Consider the following 27796-nt stretch of genomic DNA (forward strand, 5'->3'; position numbering starts at 1 on the left):
GAGCACATAATTTAACTAGAACATTATCTTTCTACTGTGTATTCTCTTTTCTTAGAGCCAGGTGCCATAAGAAAGCTAACCCTATATTAAAATGGAGAGTTTGACTACATAATGATTAAATTTATTACCTATAAACTAATACGTTTCAATTAATGAATACTCTGAGAAACCAACATCTACCTCCAGGCTTGTAGCATGAAATTAATAAATTCTGTGGTGCAGGAAATGACTGCAGTATACTCCAGACAATGAAGAGAAAGTCTTGGAAGAAGGATACTTCTTGAGGTACCAAACTATGACTATAAATATAGCCATGAATTTACTAATTCTTTTTGTAGGGAATTTAGCACGAGAAAGGCGTGTATGTTGCAATTTTTTGTTTCTCTTAAGTTCTACTATCTAATTTAATCATTTTACATTTTTTATTTACTTCTCACCTTCTTTGAGGTATATCACTGTTTTTAGAAGGATGCCATGCTCAAAACTGTATCACCAATGTGACACCATCTCACCATTTTAAAGGTTAAATGTTTTTGCAGATACGTGGAAGGTTTCCTATAGCATTGAGTTTTGCACTTCTTGGGTTTGGGATTGTGTAAAAATCTTATTCTTCCATGAATAATTGAGCAAAGAGTGCAATAGTACTTAGTAATTATATATATATGTATATATATATAAAATTTATAGAGTAATTATGCTTCAAGTAGTGTTCTAATGTGCTGCTAGCATATCATTTTGTTGACTCCTCATAAATAAGAATGGGTAGATTATATCACTCTTGAACAATTTAGTAAGATGAGCCAATGGGCTTTGAGTACCTTGTTTGTGGTTATATAGTTACCAGCAATTATTCAGGACACAAACTAAGAGCCCTGCTTTGCAGTCCCACATCAGCAGTCAATAAATATATTTAGAAGCTTGGATCTGTGTCTCAGCTTGACCAGATCATCCGATGTACTTTCCAGCCTATTTCTTGTTTTGTAGGTATGATAATCTGTCTTTCTGGACTATGAAGGTCTAATATCATTGTTTACTGAGCTATGTGTGTAGGGCACATGATCAATCAATATAGTTTTATTTTTAATAAATAAAAATATTTATGCTCTTACTTTTTAAATTATATGTGTCCCTGTACGTGTGTATGTCAGGTAAATGCAGGTACCTATGAAGGCCAAAAGAGCCTGTTGGGTCGCTTAAAGGTATAGTGAATGGGCAGTTGTGAACCACCTGGTATTAGGAACAGAACTTATGTCCTCTTTAAGAGCACTGCCTGCTCTTAAGTGCAGGGGCATTTCTTTAGTTCCAAGTTTTACTTACTCTGAAATGTACACCAGAATTTATTAACATGGGGTTGGTTGCAGGTAGATTAAATTAATATGTTATATGGTTTTTAAGGCTCAGTGATCTCTACAATACAAGGTAGGTAATGGATCACATCAAAAGAGATATCCTAGGTGAAGGTGTAACTCATCCTTCAAACTGGGAGATTTTTGAAATGTATTTTTGCCTAACATAATATTTATATTAATTATTTGGGAGATTCTTGTGATGAGCCCAATCACACTCCTTTACCACTCTCCCAAACTCTACCTTCCACCCTTGGTATGCCCCCACAAAATTAAAGAATAAACAAAGAAAACCACCGAGTAGAGTTTGTATTGCCCATATATTCACAGAGTCAAACTCCCAGTGGTCAGCCCCTAAAGAATCTTCTCTTCCTCTTGAACCCATCAACTGTGAGGAACTACATTCACCTTGGGTCCCTAGAATAGAGCTGGATAATTTTCCATGCGATTCTCCATCAAGAAGATTAAACTGCAGTTAAATTTAAAATGGTCTCAGCAAGAATACAAGATGGAGGAACCTCTGCACTGTCTTGTGCTGTCATAGTGGGAAGGCTCCTCACTGTCTTTCTGCCCTCAGCCTTTCCTGTGTGGCTGTAATTTTGTTGTTGTCCTTTGACATTATCTTCTTTCCATTAAAATATTTTCCTCACATAATATATCCTTATAGGTTCTCTTCCCTTTATTCTTCCTAGTTCCTCCCTACCTCCTCTCCCATCCTAATCCATCCTCTTTCTCTCTCTTATTAGAAAACAAACAGGTTTTTATGGGATAATAATAAAATAAAATTTTATAAAATAAAGCAAAAACTAATATATTTGAATTGGACAAACAAATGGAAGAGAAAGAGCATAAGAAAGGGCACAAGGAAGAGATCTAGCTCCAGAAATCCACTTGTTTTTACCCTTGGGAATCTCATCAAATCACTAAACTGGAAGCCAAAATAAATACCCAATGGGCCTGTAGGGTAAACGAAGAGAAGAAAAAGTAGAAATAAAATTAAGAGAATAAAGTGTAATCAATTAAAAAAAAAAACAAAAAGAGAAATGTCCTAACATAGGACTGTGAGACAAGGAGCTGTGAGCTCGGTTTCCATTTGCCCATCTACTGCCTTGCATGCTCTCTATCCTTCAGAGTAGTTTTCCTCAGGTGAGCCTCCCTTGGAGAAATCCAAATCTCCATTTTCATGTTGTTATCTCTTAGAGAGCTTCTGTGTTAGGGATGGGGGTGTGCCCACTTCTTTTAGCCTTAGGAATGGGGGTGTGCCCACTTCTTTTAGCCTCAGGATCCCAACTGGTTCAGATCTGTGTAGACCCTGTGAAAGCTGCCCCAGTCTCGGTGAGTTCACGTGTTGTCAATGCTGTTTATTGACTTTGAGTGCCTTCTTTCCTAGCACCCTCCATTCCCTCTACTTCCCACACTAGCTCTGCTTCCAGAGCCTCGAGGGGAGAGACTTGATAAAGACATTCAATTTAGGGCTGAGCTTTAGAAGATTTTCTACTCTCTGATTAATGCCTGACTGTGGGTTTCTGCTTGTGTTTCCATCTGCTGTAGGAGGAAGCTTCTCTGATGATGGCTGAGCAACACCCTGATCTGTGAGCACAGCAGAATGACATTATTAATCAGTTTATTGCTATTTATTTTAGTTATTTATTTATGTTGAAAATACTAGTATTTGGTTTCCCTCCAGTTGCTTGGACTATCTAGTCTCAGGTTCTTGCTCATCCAATCAGTGTCAGGTATAGATTCCATCTTGTGGAGTGGTGCTTAAGTCAAATTAGATGTTGGTGGGTTACTTCCACCAACTCTGCGCCATCTTTGCACCAGCATATCTTGCGGGAAGGACATCATTGTAAATCAAATGGCATGTGGCTGCTTAGATCTTTACATTTATCCTTTGGTAGCATGTTGGGTAACCTTTCTGTACCACAGATGCTAGCTGTAATGGTTAAAGCTGTGTGGGAGAAGCTTGGAGAAGGTCAGGAATGGATCTGAGCTGGATCTTAAAAGAGTCTGGTGGATTATCCATGTGATCTGTGGGGAAGAAAATTTCAACCATGTTATGTATAGCAAAACAAGACTTCCTGATAATTTCCCCCTGAAAATAACAGTAGGAGAAAGTTGCTGAAGTTTGGGTGGATATTGATATAAGATAAGAGGACTGGCTTGGAAAAAAAGCAGAAGAGATAATTTAGAGGTCAGAATAACTTCAGATTAGACTTGTCTAACTTCTGTAAGCACTCAAACTACGCAGAGTAGCTCATAGTAGAGGGTAAAGAACATATAATCTGGGAGATACTGGAGGCATTAAGCTGGAGTCCCTTTTTAGTCCCGGAGCATCCACCATTGTTAATGTTGGAACAGAAAGATCTGGTATATCTAATTGTAAATGGGCTTAATGGGATGCAATTTTTAATACAAGATATGGGATATAAAATATAAAGTTTCCAACTCTACCTTTGATTCTAATATATTCATTCTGTAGTTATGAGATAGAGATTAGTTTTATATGCCAAGGAAAGAATGCCAGGGTGAAACTCCTGGCTCATCCAAAGCTGCCTTGGATGGAAATAGGTTTGTTTGCCTGAGGTTTTGATCCTGCTTATAATTAATAGCTCATATTGGGATGTCTCAAGCACTTGTACATGCTTAAAATTACTTAACTTGGTTGATTATATACAATGTGGATGTGATGGTTAATCTTTGTTTTCAATTTGACTGGATCTAAAATTAACTAAGAGAGGAGTCAGTCTTAAGGGCACACCTGGAAGGAATGATCTAGATTAAGGTGACTTCTGAGATTTTGAAATCTTTGAATATCCCTATGAGGAGTTTTCTAAATTACTTTAGTTTAGTGGGGAGATACACCCTAAATACATGTGGCACCTTCCAGTGGCAACACAAATAGGAAAAGACTTCCGTTTCTTACCTGCTTGCCTTCAATTCTCACATCTTAGTGCATCTACTTCTGCTGCATTCTTTCACTGATTTCACCTAAATTATTTTGGCCTCCAACTGAAGTGACTTTGAAGGAATCTGCCAGGACTTCCATGCCAGATTATGACTACTAAAGGATCCAGGCCTGTGTATCCCTGAAAGTTACTTGGTTCTTAGTCTCCCTGTATGAAGTCAGCCATTTTGCTTAATGCAATCTACTAGACCCCTTTTAATGTCTATTAATTTTACATGTTCCTCTAGAGAACCATGACCAATCTAGTGTCCTTTATTGGAGGGATAGAATATTTCCTTTCTCCTCCTCTTTCTTTTCCTCCTCCTTCTCCCCTTATACGTATCTCCTTTACTTTTCTTTGTTTTTGCTCATATAAAAATGTTTGTTTTGAGACAAAGTTTTTCTATGTTATCCTTGAACTCGAAGACTTCCCTACTTCAGCCTCCCAAATCCCACCACCTTGATTGATTTTTTTTGACAAAAAGGTTTTTTTTTTTGTTGTCATTTTGTTTTTTGTTTGTTTTGGTTTTTTTGTTGTTGTATTTTTTAAGATAGAGTCTTAATATCTAGCTCTGGTTATCCTGAAACTCACTATTTGAACTAGGCTGTCCTTGAATTCACAGAGATCTGCCTGCCTCTGCCTCCAAAGTGCTTGAATTAAACATGTGTACTACTTTGAATTTGGCTTCTTTGACAAAGTTTAAATTTTTTCTTACATTCATTTTGTCAACTTTTATCATAATATTTTTTTTTCTCCTCATTTCTTTGGGTTGGATTTTGTACAAAGGTATTGCTTACTTTCTTTGATCAAACACATGCACTTTGCATATTTTTCTTTTATAACGCGTCCTTAAAAGCACTATTTATTTTGCCTTAGAAACCATTTGTCCTTTATTTTTCCAACAAAAAATATTTGGGATTTAATTAAAGCCATCAAAAATGTCGTTAAAAGATCATTAGTAAAAACACCTGCTGCCGTTATTAAACAGTGTTATTTTCTCAAGAGCCCAGAGGAAGCTTCAGTTTGTGGAAATGTGCAGATCATATGTTTTATGGAATTGCACTGCTGGATTGTTGCCAGGGTTTGGGAATTTTTGCCAACCTATCTCAGATATATTCCACTTCCGACAGCTTGAGAAGTGCTATGCCCAAGTGAACTAAGGGCTCGCTGAATGATTTCTAAGTAAACTTGAACTTCAGACTCGGGCTCCACTGAAGCTCCTGAGCATTCATTTTATACCGGGACCATGAGGAGCCAGGCAAAATCTTTGCTCCTCATAGAACTTCTGCTGCCAGTAATTAATCCCAGCTCTCCACTGGCTGCAGAAGGTTTGTCATTTTTCTCTGGAAGGAGCTAAAGTAAAGATATTGTCAGAATACACCCAGCCAGGTTGTAATATGGTTAAACATGAAGTGGAAGCATGATGGCAGGGGAGGTGGAGGAGAAGATAAATTGTCCATCCTTCTGACAGGCAGAGGCTTTGTTTGAAATTTCATGGCCTGCAATCCATGAGATCATTTAAAATGTTTGAAATGTGGGTCTTGTGTGTGAAAGCGGTAAGACAATAGCATAAAAGCCTGCAGTTCCTCTCTTTTCCTTGCATCAAAGATTCAAAAGAGAAATGGTGAAGGAGATGAAGAACAAATCATAGACCATTACTGTAACCTAGAAAACTCTTACATCTTTATTATAGAGACACTCTTAGAAACAGGGATAGACTGCAGACACTTAACTCTTTATGGTCAAATTTCTGATTCTTTGTGTCTTTCATAGGGCTAGAACACCTATGGCCTGACTGCAGACCTTTGGCTTATTCAGTATACTTGGAGTGAGTATCAGTTTCAGTAAGCATGAAGGACAGGGGTGGAATTTTCAAGTTGAGTTGAACAGATTCTAAAAAAATATTTTCACTGTTTTTTATTGAATAAAAATGATTCAGTGAGTCTCTATGTGTCTCTGTCTCTGTCTGACTCTGTCTATCTGTCTGTCTGTCTGTCTGTCTGTCTCTCTCTCTCTCTCTCTCTCACACACACACACAAATATAATCCAGAATAATGAATCCTGGAATCTACTTGCATAGTCCTCACTGATAAGAATTAAATTAATTAGTCTAAATACAGAAGAATTAGTCACAAAGATTTTCTTGGCTTATCTTTGGAAAAATTTGGTTCATAAAACATAATCAGAGGACTCCTGATTCATTACTTCCAGTTATATTGACAGAGAATATAGTTCAAATCACTAACAATGTCCAAAATATTCATCAGAATTATTTTCTGGTCAGGGAAGAAAGTTAAAAAGAAAATTTTAATCCTTTCGATGTCTCAGTGTGTGTAAATTATATCTATGATAACATTTGAAAGAGAGAGAGAGAGAGAGAGAGAGAGAGAGAGAGAGAGAGAGAGAGAGAGAGAAAGAGAGAGAGAGAGAGAGAGAGAGAGGAAGGGAAGGAGGGAGACATCACTCAATTCATAATAATTCATAATATTCAATAATAATTTTAAAAATTGAGATAATTTTTCTATATGCAGATCATATATGGTTGAATTTCTGGATGAACAATTATAACTCCAGACATTGTTTTTTAAGGTGGATGGAGGATCAGAGAAAATGGGAAGTTGCAAAATAGATTTTGTTTGAGGATACTGATCCGCATTGGTGATCTCTTCCATGATATTTTTTCTTACCATATTAAAAATCCACTGTGGGGAGCTTATCAGTTTATAAAATTGTCTGTTCTTAGAAAAAAAAACCACAAATGTTTTCCATCTGTCGTACTATGGGGCATGTTACAAACTAGCTTCTAAGCTTTGCTTTACAGACTAACAATCAATGTTACAGAAAAATACATATAAAGATGTGTAAGTGTATGCATGAGCACACGCGCGTGCGTGCGTGCGCGCACACAAACACACATTGTATTGTATAATTAGACCAACGGCTCCGTATTTGAATGTTAAGAATTTTTTGATTCTGTAGTTTTTATAATGTTATTTTGAGTAAGTGGAATAATATTTGTCTTAGGGTTTCTATTCCTGCACAAAACTTCATGACCAAGAAGCAAATTGGGGAAGAAAGGGTTTATTCACCTTATACTTTCACATTGCTGTTCATCACTAAAGGAAGTCAGGACTGGAACTCAAGCAGGTCACAAGGCAGGAGCTGATGCTGAGGCCATGGAGGGATGCTACTCACTGGCATACTTCCCCTGGCTTGCTCAGTTTGCTTTCTTATGGAATCCAGGACCACTAGCCCAAGGATGGCACTACTCACAATGGGCCCTCCAACCTTTGATCACTAATTGAAAAAATGCCTTATAGCTGGATCTCATGGAGGCATTTCCTCAAGTGAGCCTCCATTTTCTGTGATAACCCCAGCTTGTGTCAAGTTGACACACAAAATGGGTCAGTGTAAAATTATAGAAAGAAAATAACATAATTATTTTAATTTTTTCTACATTTTGGAGAATTAATAAAGATTTTGACAGCAGAGAGGCCATCTACAGGGTCAGAGTCAAGAACTTCAGTTTTTATCTCTTTTGGAATAACTATTTTGTGTAGTATTTTTGAAATTATAATCTCTTATGATGTAGTATAATTCCTCTAATCCTCATCTCGGCCACATTTGTATTTTTTCTGCCTTTATTTTAATAAGTAAAACATATTAAAATCATGGTAAACAAAAGTAATGTTATTCTGTCCTTGAATCCTTATCAGTGTTAGAAAAATGAGTAAATACCCTAAAGATATTAAATTCTTATAACACATTGGAATTTATCAGTCCTCTGATTAAGCAATTCTGCGAAATATGGACAACTTTGCTACATCATCGAAACAGTCTTCAGCAGTTATATACAACATTTTATGGCTTGTTGAATGATGCTCCTCCATGGTGCTCCCCATCAAAACCCTTGAGCATCTTTCTCCCCAAGCTAAGAACTGTGTCCAAGATAAATTTTCCTAGGCAGGCTTGGCTGTACAGTTGTTTAACCCTAGCCAATCAGGAGGCTGAAACAGAAGGATCACAACTTCAAGGCCTGGATGGGCTATGTCAAAGCCAGCCCAGAAAATGTAACAATATCATCTTGATATTAGACACTTTGGGAAAGGAAGGGCTCAGCCTTTTGCACTGTGGTACTGCACTTGCCTATCATGTGTGAGCCTCTAGGTTTAGTCCCAAGATTAAAAAAACAAATTTCCAAGAAAAAAATCAAAGGCACACCCACATAAAGCATCATTTAGTCATCAGTAAAGACTTTGTGCAAAACATTCCTCTACTGAAACTCTAATGTATAACTGGGAATATGAATGTGGCTGCCATGAAAGTTTATATGTATTTTGGAGAATGTGCAAAACTTGTACAGTAGTTCTGATGATCAAGGTGATGCCTGTAAGGTCACTCATCAGAACTGAGTTTTGACTTTTGCATCAGGAGAAAGATTTATTTGAACAGATTTTGCTCCATTTGGTGACTGGGTTTCATACTGCATCTATGATCATTGAAGCCAATCCTGATTGAAGGGCCAAGACATTTCTGATGCTACATTTTCAAAGAATAATTTTGTTTGATTTTTCTTACATATTGACACTGCATTCCCATTTATCTGCTTCCTCCAAGGACTCATGATCAATTGGTACCCCTAATCTCAGAGGGATCCCTCAGAAATACTACATGATAATACTACTTCAAAACAGTAAATTAGGGACAAGAACCCTTTCCCTTGATGTCCCTGAGACCTAGCATTATTATGCTGCCCACAGGAACACACTCTTTAGTGGAATCATCATGACATAATCCTGCAGTTTTGAGGTCTGATTATGGGATACAATGAAGACAGAAGAAAAATTATAAAGCACTGTATTGATAGAATGAGTCCTTAGGAAAATTAAGACTACTGTGTTCTAGGGAACTGATTCTAAATAGGACAGGGATATGACCTCTGCTCTACCTACAGTTGCAGTGGAACTTTTAATAATCTCTTTGTACTTTTAGGAGTTCAGATTTGAATTGCAAAAGAAAGAGTCAAACGGTCCTTGAATAGAAAACGCCCCAGAGATCTGTTGCCTTATATCTAGCAGACATGACTCGTTTTGGAGGCATTATGATGGGAGTGGGAGAAATAGCATTTCCCATGACATATGATCAAACCCAGGTATTTAAGAATTTTGTCATGCATGCTCACAAAGGCCTAAAAAATCAGCATGTTTTTAAATAAATAAATAGTTTATTTATTTATTTATAAATAAATAGTTTATTTATTTATTTATTATTATTTTTAGAAAACTTGAGCTGAAAATGAACCTCTCTAAATTCAGAATTATTTCCATTCTATCTGTTCATCTATGCATTTTTCTCAAATATCCAAATTATAGACAAGTCTCAAAACCAAGACTTTCACACAGATGCTCCCCTGGGACCTGCCAGCAGTCAGCTAGTCTAGATATATGTATTGGGCAGTCTTCTAGAGCAGCATGTTTTCTACGTACTAAAAAGTCACTTTGGTGACTCGAGACTTGCAACCACATGCTCTTGTTCTTTTCCAGGTATAACTGAATACTGAGTGCATAGTATAGGTAGTTGGTACCCAATGTGAGTAGTCCATGTGGCTTAGTGAATACATGTCTAAAAACCACAACAAATCAGGAGCTGGAGCGGTTTGGCTATGTAGTTTACTCCCTAGTGATGGCATGTGTTCTCCAATTTGTTCCAATTAGTTCAGACAATAAAGAGCGCAAGACACAGAACTTTTAATTTCCCTCTGCCTTGCCTATTCTCAGAATTCCATCAAAGTACCAACCATACTTGCAGCTTTCATATCTACTCTTGCCTTTGGCTCCTCTCCATGTATTGTTTCCATTTAAGATACACAAGACCTTTGCCAGCATTCACTATTATAACTTTATTTACCCTGACCAAATAGTTTTTCCTCAATTCATTTGCCTTCCACCATAATATTCCATTCATCCTTAGCAACCCAAAATGAGTGCTAACTTTCCTAAGGAAGCCCATTCCATTGCCCTTCACTGTTGATAGAGTTGTAATAGGTACAACTACTCTGGAAATCAGTTTTTTTTTGCATTTTTACTGTAATAAGTTTGTTAATTCAATTTCTGAAACACTTGATGGTGCAAAACTATTATAAATGAGGGGTTCAGCTCATTACTTATTATTACATTTATAATTTACTTTTACATATAACCTGAGAATGAGACCATTCTTATGACAATTATTACACATAATAATGAGTTTGATACTACATGAAAGACTATAGTTGGTAGTTTAATTTGGCTTAGGATTTCCTCAGATGGTTTTATATTGCTTTACATATATGTATTCCTCATTCTGTCTGTCTGTCTTTTTGTCTGTCTGTTTGTTGTTGCGGTAAATATTAAAACCCAGCTTAACCTTTTATCTGGGGCCATCTGTCACTACAGGGATCTCTGTCTTGACAGAAAACCTACCTCTAAGAACTCAGGAGTGGTTCACTCTACCCCCACACCCGCTGCTTCTGTACTGAGTGGATATGACCACCAGTTGTTTCTTTCCTCCATTGTCCAGTACAAACTTGACTCCACATCCTGGTAACTTATCAAACAGGTTTATATGTTAAATTCTCAATGTACAAATAAGCTACACAATAAGCTTACAACCAATGGACAAACATATAAACTGCCCACCTATATGAGATATATAGGCCCATATAAACCCTTAGAAATAATTACAACAACCTCAACAAGCAAGAAATGCACTGCAAAAAACATACACATCAACTTTCATGTTGCCTTAGGTCTCTCTTCCTCTTCTTCCTTTGTCGATCTCTGCCTACTGCCTCCTTTTCCACCCTCTAGCCTTTTTTCCCACCTACCTCTCTACTGTCCAATTCTGAATTTCCTTAGAATAGACCTATATAACCTCTCTCTTGTTCTCTCATACACAAAAACACATGCAGACATGCACACACACACAAACACACACACTATGTGTACATAAAAATATTTCATATCAAGACATCAATTTGTCATTTTGGCACCAATTGCATGATTTCAACAATTTAATACTGATTTTAAAAATATTTAGTCACTTTGCTAAGTATAGAGCACAGCCTATAATTGTTGACAAGCAGTCTTGGATCAAGTATCATGATTAGAGTTGAAACTGTTTATAAGCTGTAAGTGGACAGATATGTGCATGCATGAAAGAGAAGCAAAGAAACTTAAATAGCTGAGAAGGAAGAAAAATGGTGTGAAGGAGTATGTATGTTGCCAGCTAGGCAGAAGGCAATGTATAAATGACTGACAATCCAATTAGAGAGTTCTTTTCAGGGAAAATATGGCAGAGTAAAAAGTTATGAACAACATAATACACCATGACAAAAATTCCCAGAGCAGCCAGCACCATCCTGTTTTCAAATATATGTATGAGAAAAGCCATGAATAATGGATTTCATGTTGCATCTTTGCTGTGCATTATTTAAAATATTGCTGCAGACTGAATGTGATCATATTCTTTCTTTTCACAGTTTTCTGATGTGGTTAATATTCACCACTTGTAATATTAACCTTAAAACATAATCCTATGTGTACAGTTTTAAAGCATGTAATAGATTATCAAGAGTTATGGAATTGTAAACAATAAAATTTGCTGAAACAAACTTTTAAAATGAGTCATCAGGGAGTTTGCTGTGAGATCCTGTCTCCTAGTAATGTCAGATTCTACATTCATGAAGTTTTTCAATATGGATACCTAAACATGATCAGAATAAGCAGGACAACAATAGACATCCCCAAGCAAATGGGGAACACCTATGATCTTCAGCCCTATCTATACAAAGAACAACAGAACAATAGGCAACTAAGGAACGATCAGAGCAAGAGAATGTTTTTCCCCAGGGAGGAACATCTCAACTGGAGCAGGTTATATTTAGACTATTATTCTTGTGTGTATGTGTGTGTGTTCATATACGTACAACCATATGTGTGTATATATATATGTACAAAAATGAAAAATAGGCCAAGAATTTGAAAGAGCAAGGGGGGACATATAGGATGGATCAGAGGGAAGAATTGGAGGGGGGATAATGTAATTATATTATAATTTCAAAATACAAGAAATGGTAAAAATGGATTGGAAGAAAAGAGACAACATTAGTTCATTTTTTTCCAGAAATGTGGATATACAAACAAGAGGGATGGTTATCCACTGGATCTGATTGGTTTTCTAATTTAGTGTCATGGTTTATTGTGCATTTAATGTCTCAACAAAACCCTACAAAAATGCTTCCCCTCTGCATCTAAATAATTATTCCTACCTTGCAGTTATGCAGACAAAATGAATAGAAATACCTTAGTTTACAGGCAAAATTCATACACCATAACTTATATTTCATGAGGAAAGCTCTTAAAGTCATATGTTGATTTTGGAAGCTTTCTCAGAATCTATTCAGACAAGTCATTTATCTCATAAAGGAAAATTCTGGATCATACCAAAAATCAACCACAGTACAGTTACGTTATTTTGTAATTATACTAACTTTATGTTTCCTTGATGGTTTCCTTTGATATTATTTCCAAACTTTATCTCATTTATTCCTTGCCTGACACGAGGAAAGAACAGTTGTTTAATTTTAGAGGTGGCAACACTCACACACAGTTAGGTTAAATGCAATATTCTAACTTTAGCTATTGGAAGATTTAGAATTTCAAATGCTTTGTTTTTCATATCCAAAGTTCCACTTTTACAATCTTCCCCAAAGTCAGATATTGGGAGTGCCATATCCAGTCAATTAAAATGAGTGATAAAAATCAATATTTTGAATGTGTCATAAAGTATATTAATATTAAACTCAGTAGAAACCTAAGACCAGCCTAAAATTATTCAGAAAAGAAGTTGAATATTTGGCTAATGTTCTTCTTTTGATTGTGAATTCTTTATTGCAAAGTCATTGACTTTTGCCTTCCGAAAGCAGAAATAATACTACATAAGATATGTGAATTAAAACTTGAATGCTTTTTCTAAATAACTTAAATAGTGATTACCTCTTAACATGCGTTCTCTTATTTATTTTCTTTTTGTTGAAAGTAGTATTTTATAAAAAATATTCTGAGTACAGTTTACTCTCCACCAACTTCTTCCAGATACTCCCCACCTTCTTGCCAACTCAACCTCTGAACCTTTGTTTTTAACACAAATGTAAGTATAATATACATATAAAACTCATGTTTATATGTACATGTATGTGCATATATGTTTATAAATTAAACATGTACTATTTAGCCTAAGATTTAAAAATATTAATAATATCTTATTGTAAGAGTTGCATCCCAAATCTATCACCACCTATAATTTGTTTGGGTTCTACTTTCTTCCCAAGAATAATATTTCTGGATTTCTTAATTGTTACCAAAATATACTATTATTACATATCTATATTATACAGATGATATAATTGTCCTTAATTTTTTAATAGATTTGCTTATGTTTTGCTTAAACATGCACCTATATTACAGGTACTTTTTATTACTTGTATTACTGAACATTTGTTACATTTTCCTGGTTTTTAATGAGAATTCTAGAACATATTTTATTGAACACATTTATGCATTTTTGCTGAGTTATACTCAGGAGTGGAATTACAGCATCATAAGATCTGTGTACAATCATTATACTAGCTGTTTCTAGATATTTCCCCAAATTTAGGTGACCACCAGCAATACATGGTGGTTTTGAGGCTATGTATCCTTGTTTTTAATTTATATATGCCTCTTTATTCTAGCTGGCATGTGGGAAAAGTAGTATATCATTGTGTTTTTCATTTCCTTCCTCATAAAAATGTATAGGCACTCTTTATATATTCATAGGTGACTCTTTTGTGAAACATATTGAAAGTTTTGTCTGTTTTCATTTTAGTTGTTTGTGTTTTGGAATTCATTATTAAGAGTTTATTACCTAATTGAATGCACGTATTATGTCTAATGTTCTATTGACTGAGAGAAAGGTTTAGAAAGCTAGGGGCAATCTAAGTGTATCATATTGTTCTGAATTATTTTTGCATGCACCAGGCATTGCAAGAGAGTAATGGGAAAAGGCTAAAACTTCTCAACATTCTATACCAAACCTTGAGCCATGGATGCTACTGTTTTTTTTTTTTCTTTCCAGAACACATGTGCCAGCAAAATTCTCTCTAAGACATAAATATTCCTATGGTTTCTAAATCATATTTTGATCCCTGTGCTGAATCCCCCCCCCCCCCGCAAATATTCTGTGCATGCCAATAACACATCAGATACTTTTGGAATTTTATGTCCACACCCCTGCCTCCACACTGGTATTTTGTCTCTGTATATTTGTACATGTGAGTACAAGAATCAGTGGATGCCAGAAGAAGGCATTACATGCCTTAGAACCAAAGTTATAGGCATTTGCAAGCCTACGGACAGTTGGGAACTCAATATGAGCACTGAAAGCTGAACTCTGGGCCTCTGTAACAGCATCTTACATTGTCAACCATGAATACATCTCTCTAGACTTACATCTTACAAAGGGAAAATAGTGCTTTTGGCTTACTGTTTCAGAAATTTCAGTCATGGTCACATGAGACTGTTCTTCATGACAAGAGCTTAAGGAGAAAGAGAAGACAGTATTGAAAAAGAAGTGAAGATGAAAGGTGGGCTGGGATTTCAATGTGACCCCAAGAACACATTCTAGTTAACTTCTATTGAGAAGGTCTCATGTCTCACAGGTTCCAGCACTTTATGTACATTACCCATGTTGGGGAGCAAGTCTGTAATACAAGGCTTTGTATACAGACCAAAACTTTAACATGATGAAGTTCTAAAAAGAGGGTGAAGCTCTTAGTATTAAGATACATGTTTATTCTTTGAGATACTGAAAGAAAAACCCTACCTTCAAATTATTTTCAAGGGGAGCCTTCAACAATCTAGTGAGAAATTGAGATAAGTATGAAGCTGCGGACTTGTCAGGGAAGAATTGAATTTAATCCAACCATTTTCTCTTCTTAAGCAACACCAAGAATTAAGTAAGGACAACTATTACAAGTCTCGGTTGAATTTCTGTGCTCAGATGTCAAGTGATATTAAATCTTCATTTCTGAGGGTTAGAAATAGAAAGACGCCACTTCCTCTTTTCATGGCAAGAGTCCCAGCACTTTAGATAGCTTGTCATGGTGTGCGTCCGAGTTGCTGTCAAGCAGGCTGTTATAGATCTTGCTAAATGTAGGTCTAAATTAAAAAAATCTTCAGGCATTTATAGGAAAGTCGCTTAAATACAACTGAAGGGATTCTGGGAAAGATAAATGACTTCACATTCTTATCGTAAAGAACTGACCAGAAACAAGCAGGAGGACATGCTCTGTTTAGACTAGCTGAAGACATCAGAGAGTTTAATTATCTTAAAATAAGGATTTAAGTGACAAGTCTTATGTCCTGTTAGTTGGAAGATGTTATTAGACATATATGTTTTAAATGCAATCTCTGTTTCTGCTCTACATGCAGAGAAAAGTATATAAGTATATTTAGCCTCCTCCACAAACATAAGTGTTCTTTTTAGAACTGGTTGATAATGTCCCCATAATCTTTGTCATAGTCTATTTTTAAGTAAACTTGTTGATTCCATGAACTGTGCTAGAAAGATGGAAGGTTAAATTTTCCATTTTCATTGACTGATTTATTTATATTGTATAGTTAAGGGGAAATACTAAAGAAAATAAGTGACTAAATATGTGAGTTTTTTTTTTCTTCTCAGTAAAGTGAGGATCATGAGGTTTGTGGCACATTGATATACATTGATAAGTCTGACCTTCTACTAGATCAGGTTGATTTTAATGGTCAAGATTTTCTAGAGAAACAGAATCAATAGAAAAAACAGAGAGACAGACACATATAGGTGTATGTACACACACACACACATACACACAGAGGGATGTATAGACAGACACACAGGCAGACAGACAGAGTAAAAAACTATAAAAGATAATTTATTAGGTTGAATTCCAGGATCAAAAACAGCCCTGCACTGACCATCTGGAATCTGCAGGACTAGAGAATCCAGAAGTTGCTCAAACCACGAGGAACAAGAGGAACAGCAGTGGGGCATGCTGCCCTGCTCGAAGGTTCCTAGCATCTCTGGTGTGAATCCATTACTGAATTGCACCATGGAGACTGTGATTGCCAATGCTGACTGCAGCAGGAGTTGCACCTGCTTAGGAAGAACTGATTTCCCATGCGCCAACAGGCTTTCTTTCTTCACTATCTGTTCTATTTGGCTAGCTGCCAATTGGACTCTGTGATCAGATATGGAACAAGTGATTTTTCTTGAGGAGTTAAGTTTGCTGAAACAATAAAATGCCTGCCTGAAATACTGTCAAAGGTAACAAAGTGTGTTTGAACTCAAGGTGCTGTTCTGCTGCTGTAGGGCTGGAGCACTTTGAAGAATGTCCTGAGGGAGAACATGGTGACAGGAATCTGTGAAATGGGAGGTCTTACTTCATATTTGTTTGTATTGTCCTCTTTCATCCCCACACCCCATGGCTTCTTTCTTGATTTCTGGATTCTAGAAATATTTCAACTCAAACATAGAAATATAAAAGTTTAAATCTAATGTGCAGATTTGAGAAAGGATGGGAAGTATTTGTATTTCTGGGACTGGGTTATTTGTGTACAAGCATTTCCAGTAATGTCTATTTTTTTTCCCTGCAGTTTTCATCATTTACTTTTTTTAGTGATGAACAGAATTCTATTATGAAGATGAATTCCATATTTTCATCCTGCATTCATAATGTGGAAGATATCTAGGTTGATACCACATTTTAGTCATTGAAAATAGAGCAGCAATAGATGGGCCTATCCACGTATGTCAATACTGGTTAGAGTTCTTTGAGTGTATTCCCTGGAGTGGGACAGCTGAGTCCTCTGATAGTTCTATTTTTTGCTTTTTGGGCACCCACTGCAGTGATTTTCAAAGAGGCTGCCATATTTCACACACCCTCCAACAGCAGGTACGTGTTTCTCATATTCTTGTACATGTTATCACTTGGTTTCTTGACAGATATTCTGGTTTGGATGAGAACAAAAACCCAAAGTAGTTTAAATATGCATTGCCTTGATGACTAATGACACTGAAAAATTTTAAAAATGTTTATTAGTTATTATTGCTTTATCTTCTAAGGGCTTTCTGTTCAGGTTCTGTGCTGGATAGTTTTATTTCCACATGATGCAAGCTAACATTATGAGAGATGATGCCAGGGCCCCAGTTGAACAAATACTTCCATAGGATTGGGATATAGGCAAACCTGTTGGGTAATTTCTTCATTAGAGATTGACGGGGGAGGGCCCTGCTCATTATGTGTGAAACATTACTTGGCTGATGGTCCTGCGTTATATAAGAAATCATGATGAGCAAGCCATGAGGAGCAAGCCAGTAAGTAGCAAACCCTCATGGTCTATAATTCAGATCTTGCCTCCTGGTTAGCACCTGGTCTGTGTTTCTGCTCTGGTTTCTCTCAGTGGACTATAACTTGGTATACATAAGTCAAATAACCACTTTCCTTCATTTTCTTCAAAATGCTTTTGCTCATGGCATTTTCTCACAGCAATAGTAAACCTAACTAAAACAGAGTCATAATTAATTTTTGATTAGATTGTTTTGGGGGGTGCATTCTAGATATTAATCTTTTATCAGATGTACATCTAGCAAGAAAACCCTTTGCATTGTATTTGAGTTTTTAGATGCTATGAGAAATATCATTTTTCACCCACTTCAGCTACAAAATGAGACTTAATTGGCTATCTCAAATACTAAGAACCATAGCAAGAAATGTTATGTATGATAAAGAAATTGATTCAAAAGGAAAACCTTAATAAACTTATTACTGGTTGATTTTTTTTATCAACCTAATTTATGAATTGGGTATTTGCTTTATTGGTTTTTATCCCAGCTAAAACACACAGTTTCTTTCTCAGTAGGTGTTTACATCTTGAGATTCTGAAAAAGATGATTATGCCGTTTTCCCTCACAGGATTCAAGATGAAGAAAGGACTAATTCTAGCAAAAATCTCAGACAGATTTGGGAATACCTGAAAGAATTTTAATGGCAGGCAGAAATTACTAATTGAAAAATATTTTCTAATTTAAACTCTTGTAGCAATTTTTTAGTTGTATTTTTATTTTTGAAAGGTTTGGTTATTGTCACCTCCTTTTTTAGCATGTTAAGTGTTGACTTCAAAGTTGCTTGGTGGTGGGCTGAGGATTTAAAACTTACTAAGTGTGCCAGCTCCCTGGATTTGATTTCAAGCACCACTCCCCCAATGCAAGTTGGTTGGTTCTAAAACTATTTATTATTAAACTTCATATGGTTTGTGTATTGTTTACTGGGTATTCTGAGATTTTGAGCTAATGTTCACTTATCAGTAAGTACGTACCATGTGTGTTCCTTTGTGTTTGGGTTACCTCACTCAGGATATTTTCTAGTTCCATCCATTCACCTGCAAATTTCATGAAGTCATTGGTTTTAATAACTGAGGAGTATTTCATTATGTAAATGTACCACACTTTCTGTATTCATTCTTCTGTTGAGGGATATCTGGATTGTTTCAAGCTTCTGGCTATTTTAAGTAAGGCTGCTATGAACATAGTGTAAGTATGCACTTGTTATATGTAGGGCATCTTTTGAGTATATGCCCAGTAGTGATATTGCTGGGTCTTTAAGTACAATTATTTCCAGTTTTCTAAGGAACAACCAGATTGTTTTCCAAAGTTATTTTACAAGCTTGTAATCCCACCAGAGATGGAGGAGTGTTCCTTTTTCTCCACATCCTCACCAGCATTTGCTGTCACCTAAGTTTTTGATCTTAGTCATTCTGATTGGTGTAAGATGAAATATCAGGGTAGTTTTGATTTGCATTTCCCTGATGACAAAGGATGTTGAACATTTCTTTAACTGCTTTTCAGCCATTTGATATTCCTCTGTTGAGAATTCTTTGTTTAGCTCTGTACCCCATTATTAGTAGGGTTATTTGGTTCTCTGAAGTCTAACTTCTTGAGTTCTTTGAATATATTGGATATTATTCCTCTATCAGATATAGGTATAATAAAAATCTTTTCCAAATTTGTAGATCGCCATTTTTAATAAGACAATTTATATTTAAAAATAACTTAGCTGTTGACTTGGCATTATCCAAGATGTTTCAGGTTTTTGACTCTTTGAAGGAAGCCCATGATACATTTTGTGTCTGTCCTTTTCATTTTAACACCACCCCATCTTTCAATGCATGAATTGTGCTCATTCCCCCCATTCCCATTCTTTATGTGGTCATAATTACTGCATTTTGTGTCAATACTGCAAGACTGCTTTTTCCTTGGGCCTTACTTAGATGTGGACCACACAGCACATAAACAAATCTATCCTTCTTTTATTTACTTTTTCATAAGGTTTGTAATATTGAGACTAATCCCAAGTACATATAAAATGTATCTAATTACAGATAAGTAAATCTTATAGGGAGGTCTCTCTAAATCTTTCTTTTTTCATACCTGTCTTTTGAAGAGTTAAATACACAGTAGATAATGGAAACATTCTGTCAAATTAACAAGAAGTAATACTCATCCAAAACCAACAATATATGCACAATATGCATTTAACTTTGTGACTATCAAGTACATTTCCAATTTCTCTTTGAATCTTTGCTGGGAACTATGTTTGATAGCATAAGTTCATGTTATTTGAAAGATTTTTTTGTACGTTAAAATTTTAAATCATGGAGATTATCTTTGAGAAATAAGCATTTTAAAAAATCATTTTAGGGAAATCTAGCCTATAAGAAGGGATGGTTTTCATGAGGAATTTTTCAAAAAAGACCCTGTAATTATGAATGCTATATGATTGCTTCTGAGGGAATACAGGATTTTAGGTTGTACTTTCACACACACTCAAGAAGACCTGTGCATTGTAGAAATGTTGTGCTCAGCTTGGTTGGTTGTGCAACCCCCCAAAAAACCCAGTGACATCTTTGTCTAAATAGAAAAACCAATGCTATAGCTTGATATTAGCTCTTCAGAAGACTTGCTACTGCTGCTCTGACATTCTGAAATTTTCTGGCAAGGTGGTCTTAAACTCTTCTATTACATTAACATAGTAAAAATGTATAAAAACATACATGTTTTATAGCGATGATCAGTTACTATCAGATGAATTGTTTAAGGCTCTCTCACCCAGGAGATCTCTATTTGAGTATTTTCAAGTCATTTCTATGAAATTGTATAGATCTTGCTTACCAGTCATGTATAGCAGTATTCTCATACACATTGAACCATCTGTGAAATACACATAGCACCCAATACTCTACAGTTAATATACATATTTTTATAGTTTATAGTTTAGAAAATAATCACAAGAAATAAATGTTGAAGCATGTACAGAAAGAATACATTTTCAAATATCACCACTTACAGTCGGTTTACTCTGTAAAGATAGAAGCCATAGATTCCAAGAGTTGACAATGTGTACTGATTATATTTAGAGTCAAGTACTGAGGCTAATCCAATACTGAATTTTATTATGTTACGTTATGTTATGTTATGTATGTATCATCTATTTATATTTTTATGTATATGAGTTTTTCTCCTGCATCTATACAAGAACATTGTTTGTGATTGCTTGCCCACAGAGGCCAGAAGAGGTCATAAAATCCCCTGCAATTGGGGTTACAGATGGTTGTGAACACTTATATGGGTGCTGGGAATTAAGCCATGTCATCTTCCAAGAGAATTAAGTGCTCTTAACCTCTGGGCCATCTCTTTAGCTCATTTCTGATCCTTTAAAATGAGGATACCAACAATACCCACTCCAAAACACATTAGTTTTGATTTAGACAAAGGCTTCTTTGTTTACATTCATTGGTTAATAACTATTTATCATTGTAATTATCTGTTATTATTGGTATTTGCCATTTTATCATGTTAACAGTGTTTATGATACAAGATAATCATAGGGGAAGGTAGGAGTTTAGAGGACTTCTAAGAAATATGAAGTCTCAAAAAGCTTCACAAAGTCAGAAGATAACACATACAGAGAAAATTTTTATTAAGAAATGAATCTATTGATTACATTCAAAGGGAACATTTGTAGTTATTAATTGAATGAGATTATTTTCAGCTTGGAGTGAGAAGTACATAGAGTACAAGATTTACTGGTTTAGAAATTGTTCTCTTAAAGATGAATTTGGAAGAATGAATCCAAGTTGAAAATTTCATGTAAGGAAACTTTTCACCCCAGTGTAAACACCAGTGATATGGAAGGACTTAGAAGGAATCAAATTTGTGTAGTATATGAATTTATCAGAAATTTCATAGCAAGAGATCATACACAGAGTAAGTTCTATGAAAGAAACATGTTCATTCATATTTCGAGAGATTGAAAGTAAAATGTTATGTGCTAGGAAATAGGTGAGTTTTCATCTGGTTTTGTCCTGTACTTCAAGTTGCTACTTTATTGCCTGAGGATCTGTTCTGCAACACCACTTCTTCCTCATCTAAGTACTTCAGTTGTATTGTTGGTGACCCACTCAATATCCTCATTTTAACTGAATCACTTCTATGATCATCATTCCATATATGGTTACTTTCTGAGATACTAGAGGCTAGAACTTGAAAAAATGAGTTTGTTAGGTGAATAGTCACCCAAAACAGATAGAAAGATTGAAAATGCAATTTAGTAGCTATTTTCAACTTTGAATGATAGTCCACGACTCTAAAATGTATTTCATAGATATCTGAAAGACACTAAGTACTCTTCACATAGAAAAGGCCAAAGCAACACGAGAAAGAGGTTAATCTTCTTTAATATAAAAATTGGTTTGGGAAAAGTGAAAGAGGAGGTTTATATTCTAAATAAAATACTTGGTGTGATGTGATGCCTCAATCTTGATAGAAAGTATAGAGAACATAAGGAGAATTGATAGGCTATAAAAGGTGGCTACGAAATGTGAAAATGTTTAGGTTTTATATTCAGATTGACTCTTATGTGGATATAGAACATGATAAATTTGAACTTTTATCATTGGAATATAAAGATATCAACCAGTCAAGATACCTAAACTGTGTAGCTAGATGTTAGAAAGTGGACACACACACATACACACACTGAACACATTGAGGGTGATGACCAGTGAATTACAGCCTATGGAATAAATAGTATCTGAGTTTTAATATTCAGCAGGACACAGAGATCCCCTTGAATATGATCAGCTTTTTGGAAAGAACTAATAAATGATACAGCATGATCAGAATTCAGACTTCCCATTTGAAGCTAATTGTTGAAGAAGGCTTAAGTCTCATGTGAAGAAAATTTTGTGCTTTAGAAAAAGTATCATAGCAGGAGACATTCTGGGAGTATAATACTGAGATTTTGTTTTAACACACCACTTGTAATAGGTGAATAAAATCCCCAGTGATTGGAAATCTCTTCCTCTTTCATTCCTTTTGAAACTTCAAGTGATTTGTTTCTGTTTCTTTGTTGATTGATTTAAACATTAAAACTGATGTCAAATAATTTCAGGATATTAGAAGGGGATATTTTAAAAATCTATATTTAATTAGGATGAAAAACCTGAAAGAAATAGGTTGAGCAACACCACTCAAATAAAACAACAACAGCAAAAAGTCATCAAACTAAAAAGAACCATAAAAATGAAGATATTAAGAAGAGAAATAAAAGCAGTCCAGCCAAGAAAGGTCCACATCCAGATAGATTTACAACAGAATTCTACCACACAGTCAAAGATCTGTATTCATTCCTTTCAAAAAGTATTTTAAAACTATTCAGAAAATATGTGGAAAATACCAGTCTCAAACTGCTGTGGAGCTGATATTACTCATAAAGTACAAACATTAAACAAAATAAAATACTTAGAGACAGAATTCAGGTGTATATATATATATATCATAACCAAGTTGTTTATTTATTACTGAAATTTAGGGATAGTTCAAAACACACAAGTCAATAAAAACATAAATAGACTTAGAGACAAAAGTCATATGATCACGTCGGTAGATGTAGAAAATGTCTTTAAGAAAAATCCAACAAGTCTTCTTAATAAAAGTTCTAGAGAATATACAGCTGGATCCCTCAAAACAATAAAAGTTATATATGAGAAACCCACAGCCAATATCAATCTAAATGGGGCAAGCTTAAAACAATCTCACTGAAGTTAGAAATGAGACAAGGATATCCACTCTGATTACTTCTTTCCAGTATTGTTCATAAAGTATTAGCTTGAGTAATATGATCAGGAAAGGGAATTAATGGGATCAAATAAGGAAAGTGGAAATCACATTATGATACTACACAAAATTCTACCAGAATATTCTTGTTTTCAAGTTTATCAAGTTGGCAGGATACAGAATCAACTTTCAAAAATCAATAGCTCTTCTCCACATCACCAAAAAACATGCAGAGAGGAGATCATGGACATACTCCTGATCTCAATAACTTCAGAGAAAATAAAATATCTAGGAATAAACATAGGCAAGGAAGTAAGGAGATCTACAATAAAAACTTAAACTTGTAAAGACACACAGAGAGAAAATATCTTAGAAAATGTAAAGACATCCATGCTCATAAGCTTGTAGATTTAATTTTGTGAAAATTACCTTCTCTTTATTCCTCTCTCCTCTCCTCTCCTCTCCTCTCCTCTCCTCTCCTCTCCTCTCCTCTCCTCTTCTCTCCTCTCCTCTCCTCTCCTCTTCTCTCCTCTCCTCTCCTCTCTACTCCTCTTCTCTTCTCTTCTTGCCTTTTCCTTCCTTCCTTCCTTCCTTCCTTCCTTCCTTCCTTCCTTCCTTCCTTCCTTCCTTCCTTCTCTCTTTCTTAACATGAGTGTTAGCTTGCCTTTGTTTCCAAGAGAATAGCTTTGGTTGCACAAAGTCTTTACCAAGACTTGACCTCTTTTTAATTAATTAATTAATTATCTCCCAAACTCTGCCCCAGCCCCTCCCTCATAGAGACTCTCCCACCATCTTACCTCCCCTTCTTTTCTAAGAGGATAGCCCCTATATTTCCCCTCCTTGGCACATAAATTTTGTGCCAATGTAGGCACATTCTCTCTCACTGAGACTAATAAGGCTGCATTACTATTACATATGTGCTGGGGGCTTATGTGTTCCAGTCCATGTGTGTTCTTTGCCTGGTGGCTCAGTCTCTGAGAGCTCTAAGGGTTTCAGGTTAGTCAATTTTTTTTGTGGTCCTCCTGTGAGGTTCACATCCCTTTCAAGGTCTTCAATCCTCCTCCCTACTCTTTCATATGAATCTCCAACAATCTATCCAATGTTTAGTTGTGTCTGCATCTGTTTCAATCAACTGGCGTGTACAGCCTCTCAGAGGACAGTTATGCTAGGCTCCTTTCTGCAAGCATAATAATATCATCTACAATGTCAGGGATTGGTGTTTGTTCATGGTATGAGTTTCAAGTTGGGCTGGTGTTGTACTTAGCAGCAGGGGCCCACTCTGCTTCTCTGGTAAAATGTAGCTTTACACTGCAGGTCCATGGGAAGGCATCTTCTGGTGAGCTCTGCCTGGCCCACTTGAGTTCTGGCTGGAAGACGGGAACAAATTCTAGTGGAGTGCCCCCAGGCCTGTGAACTTGGGTTGGCCAATGCTCAGCAGGGTGCTGAGAATAAAGCCCTACCTGCAACCCCAGCTAGGATGTCAGGAGCAGTGCAGGGCCAGTGCTAAAGCTCTGGAATAAAAAATATTCACAGAGGACAAGGGAGCCTGGACCACAAAGGAGCCAGGACCACAAAGGAGCCAGGACCTCGGAAGTTTCAATATGTGTCTTTATTTTCGCACCCTTCTTTCTTTTGTCCTGTCCTTTTTAAACAGTCCAGAATCCAACCACCTGCTTCCCATTGGTTTGCCTCTAAGATTGGCCATAGTTGTTTTTCTAATGCTGCCTGTGTGTATGCATAGGGGAGAGACTTAGGGAGTGGTTGATCTGGCTAGAATCTATGTCACTCTCTCCTGTGGAGTTGGGATTTGAGACGTGGCTAGAGCCTTGCACATCTGCTGCATTGTGGTGCATCCGGGCAAAGTGGATTTACAATCGGGAGTTCAGAAGGCACCTACCAGTTGATGATGATTTGCATAATCATCTTTGGGGCTTCAACTGACATCAACCTCTTGTATTTCTAACTTTTACCCTTCTGACCTTCAGGCTGGCAGTTGGTTGCACATTTCTTTTGTCTCTGCTCTATCTTTGTCACCACATTTTGTTTAGACAGGAAAAATTTTGAGTTGAAAGTTTTGAGGGTGGGTTGGTGTTCTCATCCTTCGATTGGGGGTTTTGCCTTGCTGTAGGAGATGGCCTTTTTATGATCCATGTCTTCATTGTTGGGCATATAGGCTAAGGTCACCTGCATTGACTCCTGGTAGCCTCCCCCATCCCAGGTTTCTAAGATTTCATAGAATTTTTCCCAACATGCCTACTCTCTGCAGATGCAGAATTTACATTTATTCTTCTTGCCCTCTATCTCTCTCTCTCTGGTCTCTCCAAGTACTTGTTCCTGTACCTACCAACCTCTCTTACACAGGTCACTCCCTCCCTCTGTCTCCTGTGAATATTTTATTTCCCTTTCTAGGCTATATTCAAACACTCTTGCTTGGGCCTTCCTTCTTATTTAATTTCTTTGGGCCTATGGGCTATATGATGGGTATTCCGAACTTTATGGCTAATATCTCTTTATAACTTAGTACACACCATGCATGTCCTTTTGGAACTGGGTTACCTGATTCAGCATGATATCTTCAGTGCCTTTTATCTGTCTAAAAATTCATGATTTTTAGTAGCTGAATAGAATTACATTGTGTACGTGACCATATTTTCTGCATCCATTCTTCAGTTTAGAGGCATCTGGGTTGCTAATAAAGCTTCTATAAGCATAATGGTACTAATGTGCATAGTATGGCAAAACACCTTTTGGGCAATGCTCAGGAGCAGTATAGCTCTTTAGGTAGAAGTATTTACAATTTTCTGAGAAACTGCCAGATTGATTTCCAGAGTGATCACACAAGTTTGCATTCCCACCAGAAATGGAGGAGTGTTTCTCTTGCTCCACATCCTTGCAGGCATGTGCTGTCACTTAAGGTTTTGATCTTAGCTGTTATGATTGGTGTAAGGTGTAATCTCAGGGTCGTTTTGATTTGCATTTACCTGATGACTAAGGTTGTTAAACATTTCTTTAAGTGCTTCTTCACCATTTAAGATTTCTTTGTTGAGAATTCTTTATAAAGTTGTGTCCAAGTTTAAATTGGGTTATTTAGTTTGTTGTAGTTTAACCTCTTGATTTTAAGATATATTTTAGATATTATTTCTCTGATGGATGTAGGGTTAGCGAAGATCTTTTCCAAATCTTTAGGCTGCTCTTTCATCCTTTTGACAGTCTTTTACCTTTCAGAAGCTTTTCAGTTTAATGAGGTCCCATTTATTAATTGTTGATCTTAGAGCATGAACCATTGTTATTGTTGTTGTTCAGGAAATTGTCTCTTTTAGCAATTCACTCAAAGCTATTTCCTATTTTCTCTTCTATTAAATTTAGTGTAAATCGTTTTATTGAGGACCTTGATCCACTTGGATTTGAGTTTTGTGCAGGGTGATAAGCATAACTTTATTTGCATTCTTCTACATGTTAGACCAGTTAGACTAGCACCATTTGTTCAAGATACTTTTTTTTTTTTTCAATGTAGGTTTTTGGATTCTTTGAAAATATCAAGTGTCCATAGGTGTGTGAGTTTAGTTCTGACTCTTAGATGTGTGATTTGAGCTTAAGTGACATCTCTTTTATGAATAGGTGTACCTTTGCTTTTGGCATATAGATGTTCAGAATTGAGATATCTTCATGGTGGACTTTCCTTTGATGGGTATCAAGTGTCCTCCATCTCCTTCAATAATTTGGTTGAAAACCTATTTTATTAGATATTAGAATGATTACTCCAGATTGTTTCTTAGGTCTACTTAATTGGAAAACATTTTTTCCAGTTCTTTACTCTGAGGTAGAATCAATCTTTGATTCTGAGGTGTTTTTTTTTTTTTTTGAATGCAGCAGAATGATCAGTCCTGTTTATGCATCCAGTCTGTCTTTTGAATTGGTGAATTGAATCCATTGATACTGAGAAATGTTAATGTTCAAAGATTATTAGTTACTTAGATTGCTATTTTCATATTGGAGATGTTAGTGTGTGTGTGTGTGTGTGTGTGTTTCTTTCCTTCTGGTTTTTCTGTGAGATGATTAATTTCCCATGGTTTTGGGGTGCAGCTACTCTATTTGCATTGGATGTTTTATGTTAGTATCCTTTGTAGGGTTGGATTAGTAGAAACATTGTTTAAATTTGTTTTTGTCATAGAATATTTTGGTTTCTCCATCTATGGTGACTGAGAATTATGCTCAGTATAATAGTCAGGACTGGCATTTGTCTTATTTTAAGGTCTTCATGTCATCAGC

The sequence above is a fragment of the Micromys minutus genome (genome assembly GCF_963924665.1).
Source record: "Micromys minutus genome assembly, chromosome: 24".
In the NCBI taxonomy this organism is placed as follows: Eukaryota; Metazoa; Chordata; class Mammalia; order Rodentia; family Muridae; genus Micromys; species Micromys minutus.